The 12,602-nt window shown below is 33.9% G+C and overlaps 1 long non-coding RNA gene across 1 annotated transcript; it reads left to right on the forward strand.

Moving 5' to 3' along the window:
- Positions 1-2,781: 2,781 nt before the first annotated feature.
- LOC128556864 (uncharacterized) lies at positions 2,782-6,207 on the forward strand. The gene is made up of 5 exons (XR_008370879.1): positions 2,782-2,915; positions 3,927-4,045; positions 4,567-4,709; positions 5,084-5,180; positions 5,620-6,207. It is a non-coding gene; the product is annotated as an uncharacterized LOC128556864 (long non-coding RNA).
- Positions 6,208-12,602: the final 6,395 nt, after the last annotated feature.

The raw sequence follows: 12,602 nt of genomic DNA on the forward strand, positions 1-12,602 counted from the left end.
ATTTTATAGAATTCCGTCAAAGAATGAGAAACATCACAAAGTATCTGCCGTGTATAGGGTACCGGTCACGTGCGTTGGCTTTTAGACTATTTACGCACAACGGTGTCAATGCCTCGGTAATTTTATCCTTACAAGTATTTTCTCGAAAAAAATCGAAATTTAAACAAAGTAACAATCACACATAACACTGAATAACTGTCTTCATTGTATGGAAACACGCGGTGACCGGTAACTCGTTTTAATGCATGACATGATTATATCTTTACTCTATCACGTTTTAACAAATATGTAATATTGGGAATGCAGTGGGTGGGTAGCGCCGATGTCAGGATTTTCGTTTTGGACCGACTGAGTTACAAAATTTCCGGAGCCCTGTTGTCTATATATATATATATATTGTTGTCAGTATTTTTTACACAGGGAAGGAAGAATAAATTATGACTGGAAGTCTGGAAATTCAGAAGTGGTCTTTTGAAAATTGGACCCGATTCGGTCAGCCGTTACCAGTGTAATGAAACAGAAAGCAGAAGGATAAAAATTTGTATCGTGAAAAACTTTCTATTTTAAGATTGTTTGTTTATAATGTTAATGGTGTTTTTTTTTAATGTTGTTAGTATTTTCTACAAGATCACAGGGAAGAAATGAGTTTATGATTGAAGTCTGAGAAATCAACAGTGCTCGTTTGAAAATTGGACCCGATTCGGTTTATTAGTGACGGCCGTACATGTATCACCAGTTTTAAATTAATAAGCGACTATCAATTTGATCAGGAGTGATCAAGTCTGCATTAACCCTTCAAGAATGATAACACCTGTTATCGCGGGGATATGTGCCTGCGGGAGATGATCTCCAGTTGTGATTCTGTATATTTATAGTTATACTTCTTTGCTAAAAATCAATACACCCTACAAATTATTAACCTTCATAAAATAGCTCTGACAAAAAATCCCAAATATCTACAAATAAAAGCAAAAAAATCAATGGCTAACAACCTTCTGTCAATCTGTGTCCTGCTGAACATGAAATGACGTAGAAATCTTCTTTTAATTTGATGCCAACTTGTGAAGTATCCGAAGTTCTGCTATTTGCAATTTGGAATACCCATTCTTACCAAGCAAACGTAAGGCCCGATTTAAATCTATACACAAGCCATAACGCTGCTTGATAGAAAAATAGATAACCTTTTCCTCAATAACATTCCATTCCAAATGCAATATTCCTTGATTTGAGACTTTTTTAAACTGTTGAAGTGCAGAAATCTATAATGCTATCGATGAGTCATTTTCCGCTTCTTCGAACGTTTCCGTTGTAAAAACTATTTTGTGGTAATTGCAAATACGGCAGGCATACGCTAATATATTAGTGACACCTTGACACGGTCTCACGATCCTATTAAAAGCTCATTTCATAAAAAAAATCACCGCATAAACAGATATGTCCTTTAAAAGTTTTGTTGTTTGTTTCATTCACAAAAAATAAGATGGCGTCATAAACAACAATAATTAAAGAAGTCCGGTAATACCTATTAAAACAAAAAATATCATTCGCCTAGATTTTTCTTCTTTATTCTTATTAAAATGCACGAAAGTAGGATAATACACAAACTTCATCAAATGCATTTTTACGGTGTAATAACAATGAAATTTGGACTATTTTGTCTCAGTGTGTTGTTTGGTTTTGTCCAATGACATTCCGCGAAGTCAAATAGTTCTATTATTGAACTAGTTTGACGGGTTTATTACTGTATAAAAATAGGTTTACCATACAAGACATAAATACTTTATAAATCATCACGCAGTAACCACTAACCCTTCTTCTCATTAAACTATCCGTTTTACAAGAATTATTACGCTTCAATTTGATGTGTTATTCGGATTGTCTCCAATTTTCGATCTTCCGCGCGATGACACACTTTGAAACTGTGAGTGTTAACTAAGCGGCAGAGGCCGCAAGCGGCCCGCCGCAAAAATGATCGAGCTGATTTTCTCAGTAGATGTCGCGACTGTGACGACTGGTCAATTAGTGATGATATTTTTCAATATTTAGATGAGAAATGGGGGCCTCACACAATTGACAGGTTCGCAACACACTATAATACAAAATGTGTGAAGTTTAATTCTAAGTTTTGGGTTCCAAGCACGGAAGGTATTGACTGTTTTAGCAAAACTTGGTGTGACGATAATAACTGGTTAGTACCCCCACCAAAGGGCTTGGTTCACTAATGTACGTAAATGGCACCGAATTTAGCCATATTATACATTACTTATTCTACATTGATACATATGCTGTTCGTAACAAGTAAACACAATGCTTCCTATATAAGTAATAAACTTTGAAAAATAATGTGTTGTTGTGTTTATATATTACTCCAAACATGCCCCACTTTCCAAAAAAATGTGAATTTTCCATGAAATTTGAGACTTTATTTATGATTTTCGCCTTGGCGGCATCCTTTACCAGTCTTAATATTTAATATTTTAACCACTGAAAAACCAACAAAAAGTGCAAAAATCATCGCTGGTGAGCAATGCCGCCATATCCAAAAACGAAAAAAACGTCCGTCTCAGAGACACATTTTTATCCGAAATTACACAAGCCTCGGTTTCGGTAAAATGACGTTGAAGTTGACGTCACTTAATTAGATATTTGTTTTCATTAATTTGTTTTTCAAGCAACAGCCATTAGAGCTAGTGTTAAAATCAATAATATCGGACGAAGATTTTTAAGTTTTAACGTTTCAACATTTAGTAAAATATCACAAACCTTATGAGTGAATTAGTGAATTGTTTCCCTTTGAAATCAACACGCCATTATCGATGGATACATGTCTGAAACTGGGTCAGAGAATACATGCAGTTATTGCTCTGAATATACGCGGATATTTAAAGTGCATGGCGGATTTAATAATTGTTGTGGTAAGTGTTAATTTTCATTATAAATTTATTCGTAATTGGAGGCAAAACAAAATGGACAGACCGCTTCGTTTGTTGTCTTATCGAAGATGCAACTTTGCAGCGAAAAATAGCAGTGTTGACATTTCGATTCGACTGTCTGCTGTCAAATAGATCTACTTTTAATATAATTCCTGTGTATTTGTAAGTTTTCATGATGGCAGAATATACTTGTAGCCAAGACAGTCGGGCATCTTCTATGTTAAGTAGGCCTACCTTCTGTATGAAACTTTCTATCCAGAATTTGTAAAGAGGTAAATGAACTGATGAACAGGAATGGGCTATTCCAGAAAATATCCACCCCCCCACTGTGGAAGCAGTTTTTTCGGAGAAAATTACCCCCCCCCCCCCCACCCCCTCCTGAAGACATTTTACCCCCCTCTCCCCCTTCCACACCCCGGTTACCTGAAAATACCCCCCTCCCCTTCCTCCCAATAGGATCCCTCCAAATACCACCCCACCCCCCACTCGCCTCCTCTCGGGTTATTTCAGAAAAGATTCCCCCTCCCCCTTCCACACCCCGGTTACCTCAAATACCGCCCTCCCCTTCCTCCCAATAGGATCCCTCCAAATACCCCCCCCCCTCCCCCTCCCCTCCTCTCAGGTTGTACCAAAAAACTGCTTCCACAGGGAGGGGATGGATATTTTCTGGAATAGCCCAATATTACAAGATATTGTACATTGTTTAAACTGTCACAGATGTGAACAATTTAATAATTACATGGTCATTATGCACAGTGGAATCTATGAAAATTGAAAATTATAGTACAATGACACAGGAAAAGTGGTGTTTTAAATTGTCACTTTTTGTTGTAATTATAGCAACTAAAATAGACCTCCTGAAAATTTCTTAAAAAATCTACATGCAAATTACAATAAAAACTACATTTTTCATTCTCACTACTGCCATTACAGGTAGACAGCATGCTGGTAGGCTACTAAATAAATGAGAAATTCTTTTTTTTATATTTCCAGGATAACCTCCAGCAGTAAGAAATATAAAGGCTCACTGCAGTTTTGAGTGCTCAACAAGTATTGACCCCATACTATGCTCAGCAAGTAGGGCCCTTGTATTTCTGTGAATCCTCATGCAGGTATAAGATTTTGAAGTTAGTGTTTACATTCATATCAGTGTCAGTATCCTCAAATGCACTTTTTCAATATCAATTTTAACTATGAAATTCCATATATCACTAAATTAAATTCCATAGTCTTCAAACAAATCATGACTCTATGAATAAAAGCTTCAGGCCTGCAGTGTACATTTTACATTGGAATTATAGTGACATCTTTGCAGAAATTTTGTCAAGTAAAATTATCTAAAGGAAGTTATGTTTTGTTAAGACTTGATATTACTAATTCCTGTGGGTTTTATTTTTCACTGAACTTTCTGTAAATCCCTGAAATTGGGTTGAAAATACTGCATTGCTTTATAATAAAGATGCTATATCATAAGCACTGTGAACTGGAATTCAATTAAATTTTGATAAATACAAGTTAATGTTAAGCAATATCTATAAGAAAGGATGAACTGTTTGGTCAGTGTTGATTCACTCCATTTTTGATGAGAATTTAATACATTTCTTATAAACTGTTCTTGTTTTTGTATGAAAAGTACAGTACTGCTGTTGGAAGAGGAGCAAACAGTGTGGTATCTATGGTCCACCATCACTTCAAGCATCATGGCTATGGAGAAAAGAATGTTTCATTACATATGGACAATTATAGTGGACAAAATAGGAAAAGTGTTGTAATAAGGTAAGAATTCCCAATAAATAAAGAAATATTTATTAAGCACACAGAATTTGATGTTGAAATATTTAATTTTACAGTGTGTTCATACACTTCAGTTTGGAAAGTCACTAGTTTCCAGCTGATATATATAATGTGCATAATTTTATCTAAATGAAAAATAATATCTCCACTGATAAACATTGAATTACAATTTGAATATTGCATACTTTCACAACATATTGTATTAAGACTTAGGTGTGTATGTAATAAAATAAACTGTGTAGCTGGCATTTATTTGTTTTAATAAAGTGATGCTATGTTATATTCTAAGGACTCACTATTGCTACTTAGAAGTTTTTGTTTAAGAATTCATTGTTTAAATATACCCGTTATTTTAGCTATGGAATGTGGCTTGTTATGATGGGTCTACATGATGACTTGGAGTACAACCTGATTGAGGCCCGGCATACAGAATTCAGTCCTGAACATGTTTAGGTATATTTGGCTTGAGCCTCTTTAATCAATTAAGTTTTTATTAATAATCAAGTATTGATAAAACTTGCTGCAGAGATCATGTCTGTAAAGAGGCCACTTACATTAAAATACCACAGTTTCTGTTTATGTTTGTGTTGTTAAAGAGTGTCTAGCTCACTGCAAGCAAGTTAGTCAGAAATAACATAATTCTAATAAAGTAACTGTTTTTTCTTAACCAGGTTAAAGAACTATTTGTTAAAATGAGATCAAAATAATGGCCCGTACTTGATGTAGAATATGTGCGATTGTTGAATTTTTTCATGAAAAGAAGTTATTACTGTAATAAAATTCTAAAATGTTATTTAATGTAATTATGTGTGGGATGTCTTTTGGAATGCTGTTGTTCAGGATTGATGAAAAGGTTCTTTGTTTTAAATATTTGATACATTTATCATTACAGAATGTCTTCTGCATGACCTGGTATAGATAGTATTCTTGAAGGATTATAACTTCAACACAGAGACGGAGATTAATATTTTAGGCAGGGAGTTTGGCATGACAGGCAAATTCACCAACCGTATTATCATTCCTGAGCTGGATGCCAGTCGACAGTGGTACCTGTATAATGAAATAGCGCCCCTTTGCAGCAACAGCAATGTATGCTCAAAACCAGCAGTGTCAAAGCCATTAAAATTGATAATTCAAGTCATTTAAAACGAAGAATGAATGGAAAAAAGTGTTTAACATTTAAAGTAATACAGAGAAAGAGCTCTGAAATTTTGATTAATTTGAAAGTGTTTTTGATTTTTTGAAGATGTACTAGACCCAAATTCCATATATTTGAAAAAGAACAAATGATACATATAGTTTATGTAAACATTGAACTAACAACTTTATGGTGTCAACAGTACTATGCATTTGTTAAATATTGACTCACTATATACATGTAAGGCTGAACACAGTATAAATGTGAAATTCCTCTAAAACACTGGAGGATTTTTCAACAATAATTGTAACATATATGGTAGTAATGTACATTTGTTTTCATTACGACAGTTGGATTATATAGATTTACGAATATTTTCTGCTGTATTCAAACTGCATGTAATCATTTCTGTCAGCAGTATCATGTTTATTTTCCCTTTCATAAACAATTAATTTAACCTGTCTTGAAAGCACAATATATGTATAATTTGTAAAACATACATTGGATTATTGTGGAAACAATTTAGTTTTTGTATGCCTAATTATATATTATTGCTGTTAGTATTATCTGACTCTTTTAATATGATCAAGACATCATTTGATAAGGCATTTTTCTTAAACTATTACTCTATGTTAAATAGATTATGTAGTATTATGTTTACGGAATTAACTGCGTAACCATGGAAACATTTTTCTGTTGTTCTATATTATGTCTTGAAAAAAACATTGTTTGAAGAACACTTTTCAGTGGTGCATTTTTTTTTAATTTTTACATGTAATGGTAAATGCTGAAAGTGTTCAACAATAACTTAGCAAAAACGTCATTGTTGTCTCATTGAAGCATATACTGCAACTCCATTGTAACCATAGCGACAGAAATATATTGTATTATTTATGAATAATGATCTTCACAAACAAATTACATATGTTATTTTTCTTAAAGAATGACCTAAATTGGTTTTATTCCATAAAAAACAGACATAGCAAATATTCTCATTTTTATCTCCGTTTCCATGGCAACCATATATTTTTTTGCCTCAAATTATAGGCGTTGCTTAGGGTTATATCTTAGCATATCTGAATGTTAATTATGCGTTCTGATGTAATTGTTATAAGAGATTTTCGTGTTTCCATAAAGAAAATCAATCGGTTGCCATGGCAACAGCACAATTTCAAATGAATTAAAATATGAGATTTTGCATTCTGAGTTGTTGATCATTCATTATAATAATATTTCAACAACATTTGATGTTGTGCCATTTTAACCTGTAAGTGAACCAAGCCCTTTGATAGTAAAATGTATTAAGAAACTTGAACTAGAGAAATGTAAAGGAACATTAATTGTTCCGGAATGGAAATCAGCAGCATTCTGGTCTCTTTTAGCAGACGGAATTAATAATTATTACCAGACGGTAAAAGAATGTTATGTTTTTCCAAAAATAGGTTCGGTGATACCAGGAAAAGGCAATAATGGAATATTTGCTAAAGAACCTTTTTCTTTCAGAATGCTGGCTCTCCGGTGTGTTTTTGGATAAAGAATATTATATTAATAGAATGTTGTAAGACATAATGATTGATTAAGCTTTATATTCGACAGGTGTTGGTTTGAAAAGCACACTAAAAAGGAAGTTTGACGAAGCAGGAGTATATGTACTGGACCGTGACAATATAGTAAATAAAATGGCAAAACAGATTCTATCATCCTGAGCAGACAGTACAGTATCGAAATATTCAAATGAAGTCAAAACTTTCGATCGATTTTGTGAGAAAAAGGGGATATCATCTAGACCAGCATTATCCATTCATGTAGCTATGGTCTTAACACAACTACGCACAAAACACAAACTCTGTTTTGCAATGGGCAAGACTTGCGATTGTTTTATTTTGAGCATTTTATGTACATGAATATATGATCATATTCTTTATAAACAAAATCAAATAGCATACAATATGCATATCAGCTTCATACAAATAACATTGTCAGATAATCATCTTGTGTACACACTGACTGTACAGTACAGCCGTCAACCTAGATACAATAGGCCAGATTAAAAACCAGAGATTAAAAAATCATTCCCGAACTGGGAATGTAAAAAACTCTGGAAAACTGTACCTACTGTATCTTGGTAGTATAAAATAATAAAAAGTAATATCCTTTCTTAAAACTAGACAAATTATTCATTATGTCTTGAGAATTGTTCAACTTTCTACAAAAAGTATATCACCTTTATCAAACCAGATTATAAACTACATAGAGTTTACAAAATCAAAGTTTTCATTATAATCTAACAAAAATTCGAATTTGAATAAAGTAGAAGTGAAACAGTCGAAGCCAAGCGTAGAACTGACAAACAACCGCGTTACCCATACTAATTCCCGCCACGTACCACTTGACCAATCACTGATCACGTGATCCAACACATCAGTGATTCGCACAAATAGTTGTACTACACAACGTTAAGACATATGTTCTGCGGCTATACTCCGTAACGCGCAGAACTTTAAATTATTGTCACATTTGATAGACATAGGAAAATCAGACAATGTAATTTCTTCAGCTTTTTAAGCCATTAAGCGGATGCATGAAATAAACGATTTCGTAGATCCTACGGAAAATTCTATTGTGAAGAAATTAGTCGAAAGTGCAAAACGTTTGAATACGAAACCGGTTCAAAGAAAAGATGTTTTAGATACACACAACATTATCCAGTTGTGTGATATGTATAAAGACACTACAGACGTGATAACATTGAGAGATTTGACAATGATTATTTTAGGTTTTTCAGGTTTTTTAGCTCGACTATTCGAAGAATAAGTAGAGCTATCCTACTCACCACGGCGTCGGCGTCGGCGTCACACCTTGGTTAAGTTTTTCGTACCAGTCCACATTTTGACAAAGTCTTTTGAGATAAAGCTTTGAAACTTTCAACACTTGTTTACCATCATCATGGCCAGTTATAGGCAAGAGCACATAACTCCATCAAGGATTTTGGCTGAATTATGGCCCCTTTTGACTTAGAAATCATGGTTAAGTTTTTCGTACCAGTTCATATTTTGACAAAGTCTTTTAAGATAAAGCATTGAAACTTTCAACACTTGTTTACCATCACCATGGTCAGTTATAGGCAAGAGTACATAACTCCATCAGGGATTTTGGCTGAATTATGGCCTCTTTCGACTTAGAAATCTTGGTTAAGTTTTTCGTACCAGTTCATATTTAGACAAACTCTTTTGAGATAAAGCTTTGAAACTTTCAACACTTGTTTACCATCACCATGTCCAGTTATAGGCAAGAGCACATAACTCCATCAAGGATTTTTGGCTGAATTATGGCCCTTTTTGACTTAGAAATCTGGGTTAATATTCCGTACCAGTTCATATTTTGACAAAGTCTTTTGAGATAAAGCTTTGAAACTTTCAACACTTGTTTACCATCACCATGTCCAGTTGTAGGCAAGAGCACATAACTCCATCAAGGATTTTGGCTGAATTATGGCCCTTTTTGACTTAGAAATCTGGGTTAATATTCCGTACCAGTTCATATTTTGACAAAGTCTTTTGAGATAAAGCTTTGAAACTTTCAACTCCTGTTTACCATCACCATGGCCAGTTATAGGCAAGAGTACATAACTCCATCAAGGATTTTGGCTGAATTATGGCCCCTTTTGACTCAGAAATCTTGGATAAGTTTTTCGTACCAGTTCATATTTTGACACTTGTTTAGTATAATAGTCTCTATCTGTAGGAAAGAGAACATAACTCTGTCATCTATTTTGGCTGAATTATGGCCCATTTTGGACTTGGAAATTGGTTCTGTTTTCATACAAATCCATGTTTTGTCAAAACTATTTGACATATGGCTTTTAAACTTTGAACACTTGTTTATCATTATGATTTCCATCTGTAGGTAAGAGTACATAACTATTTTGACTGAATTATGGCCCTTTTTGGACTTTGAAATTGGCTCATACATTGCCATTTAGTGCAAGACTTATCGAAATCAAAGAAATACAGGAACATTGTTTGTCTAATCTATTTATTTCTTTTGTCTGAATATCCGTGGAAATATTTTGACCCCATTCTTCAATCAATGCTTCGAATAGTCGAGCGCGCTGTCATCAGACAGCTCTTGTTTACGATTTAGTGAAATAAGTGAACTTAAATGTTGTGACATTTCATTTCAATCTGATCACATGATTCTGCATATCAGAAAGAGCAAAATTGACATATATAGATCTGGTAGAGATGTTTTCATATCGAAAGGCTCTTCTAATGCTTGTCCAATAAAGGTGCTACAAAGATATCTAAAACACGCAGGTTTAGAGAAAGATTCTGATACGTACTTATTTAGGCCAGCTTGTAGGTAGGGGAAAAGATGTTTTTTATTACAGAAAAACAGTAAGATTAGTTACACTAGAGCGCGGGAATGTATACTTAAACTCGTTGCACCAGAAATGAAATTAGGTACACACTCATTACGAGCGAGCGGAGCTACAGCAGCCGCCAATTCAGAAGGTGTATCAGACAGATGTCTGAAAAGACATGGCCGGTGGAAAACCGACACCGCAAAAGACAGTTACATTGAGGATTCAAAAGAAAAGAAATTGTTCATTACTAAACAGTTAAAATTGTAATGTTAAAAACTTCACATTTAAACATGTATGAAAAACAACAGGTTTAAAGTTCTCAGAGTGTTCGGAAGTGTAATTTTGAATTTGAATAACTTAAACACACTAACATTTGTTCCGTTCTATCTCACGCTTAGCTCATTGCAAAAAGTGTTTTGTTGTTTGTGAGGTATGGTGTCAAGACTTTAAAGTTCTCCGCGTTACGTAGTATAGAGGAGAACTGTTGTCTTGACACGGTATATCACAAAATCGTTCAAGCGTTGTATAAGGGATTAACTATTGGTGAGCGATTTTGGTGTGTTGGAAATCAGTTCTACGCTAAGCTTCGAGTTGTCAACACTCTTTGTTTCGTAAGTTACACGTCAACAGAGTTATTCAAATTCAAAATATCGGTATTAAAGTTGTTCAAAGTAAACTTTTACAATGTTCAAATTTAGTTTGAAATATGTAACGTACTGCATTTTTAAAGTTCAGACTATAAAGAAGCAATTTAGAGCAGAGTCTTGGAGAATCATTGTTTTTGTATATTCACGATGTACCGTAGAGATGAGAATATCCCGACATGCTATGTCCGGAGAACAGCTTTGCATTTGCCACGGGTACAGGTTTCTTCTACGGGAGTTTTTCCTGTGCGGCATTGTTGTTTCATTGATGGACAAGTTTGGTACAATCGTTTACAATTTTTCAATACAAAAACCAGAATTAGCTAGTTAGAATTATTAATGACACTAAGTTGAATACTGGCGTAAATTATTTAGCATGTAGCTATATACATTTATATTTTGTAAAAAATACGAGGAAAAGTTACAATTTGTAGATGTTAAAAGGAATGTAAATAGTAATATATACTTATATTAACTTGCAACTATATATGTTTTACGAAATTCGTATTTAATGTTTTGTACATTGATATCCTGCTCGGCAAACGAAATAAATCTCACGCTTAGCTCATTGCAAAAAGTGTTTTGTTGTTTGTGAGGTATGGTGTCAAGACATATATAATCCACGGACGCGTTCAGTCAGAGAGTCACCTCAATTAGAAAAGAATAGTTTTAACGTGAGAGAGTTTTTACGTCACGGAGCTTGACTGGCCGGCTTGTAATGACAACAGTTTTCGATATCAGTAGCTCAGTCAAGCATGACTAACCCAACTTTAATAATAATAATTACGTGTTTTAACTATAGTGTGTGCCCCCACCCCAATACTTTGGAAAAGAGATATAACTTGCAGTCAAATATATAAATATAACATTTACTTAGTATCATACAATTCTTTTCAACCTGATTTCTGGTTGGATTTGACGTTTCCTTAGATATTTCAATGACCTTGACCTTCATTGTAAACAAATATGGCGGCCGCCGATTGAAAATAGAAAGTGCCGCTCGCTTGAAAATTCATAGATACACCCGTGTTTTTTTTTTTCGGTGGAAATGACATGTTCTTTAAGAACAAATTCGGCGGCGAAACTTTGCTTTTACCTAGTAACATAGAAAGTTAGAAATAATTTTCATTTTTCGTAAAAATAGCAGCAAACAAAGAGAAATGTCTACAGATGATGCATTACAATTCAAATACTTTATTATTGCAGAAATAAAATCATTTTCTACTGTCATTTACAAGCGATTTGCCTCAAAATCTTCTAATCAAAAGTGCTCATTGCGCATGCGCTACGGAAGTTATGAAATTCTTTAGGAGAAGCAATTATTCATTTTCTGTTACTACCACCACTAAAGGGGAAGTAACTAAAACACTGCTAATTATGCATTTTGAAACTTATCCCTTTGTTGGAAGAAGTGGTTCCCCTTTTGTTTACATTTTTCTTGCATCAAAAGTGAAAAAATAGGAGAAACATTTGCTTGGAGTATACTTTTTTGTTATCAATTCAATTAATTTCATTACAGTTTTTGAATGACATTGCTTTAAGAAATAAAGTAACAATGAATTTATTTTTTAAAAAATGCCATTTAAATAGCTACTTTCCTTGCATTCTGACTTCAGCATTCTTTGTTCTCGCAATTATCTAACTAATCCGGAAGTGCTGTTTTGTTTGCCTATTTTTGTTTTTGTTTGTTTTGGGTTTAACGCCGTTTTTCAACAGTGTTTCTGTCA

Source organism: Mercenaria mercenaria, chromosome 5 (assembly GCF_021730395.1).
Source record: "Mercenaria mercenaria strain notata chromosome 5, MADL_Memer_1, whole genome shotgun sequence".
Classification (NCBI taxonomy): domain Eukaryota; kingdom Metazoa; phylum Mollusca; class Bivalvia; order Venerida; family Veneridae; genus Mercenaria; species Mercenaria mercenaria.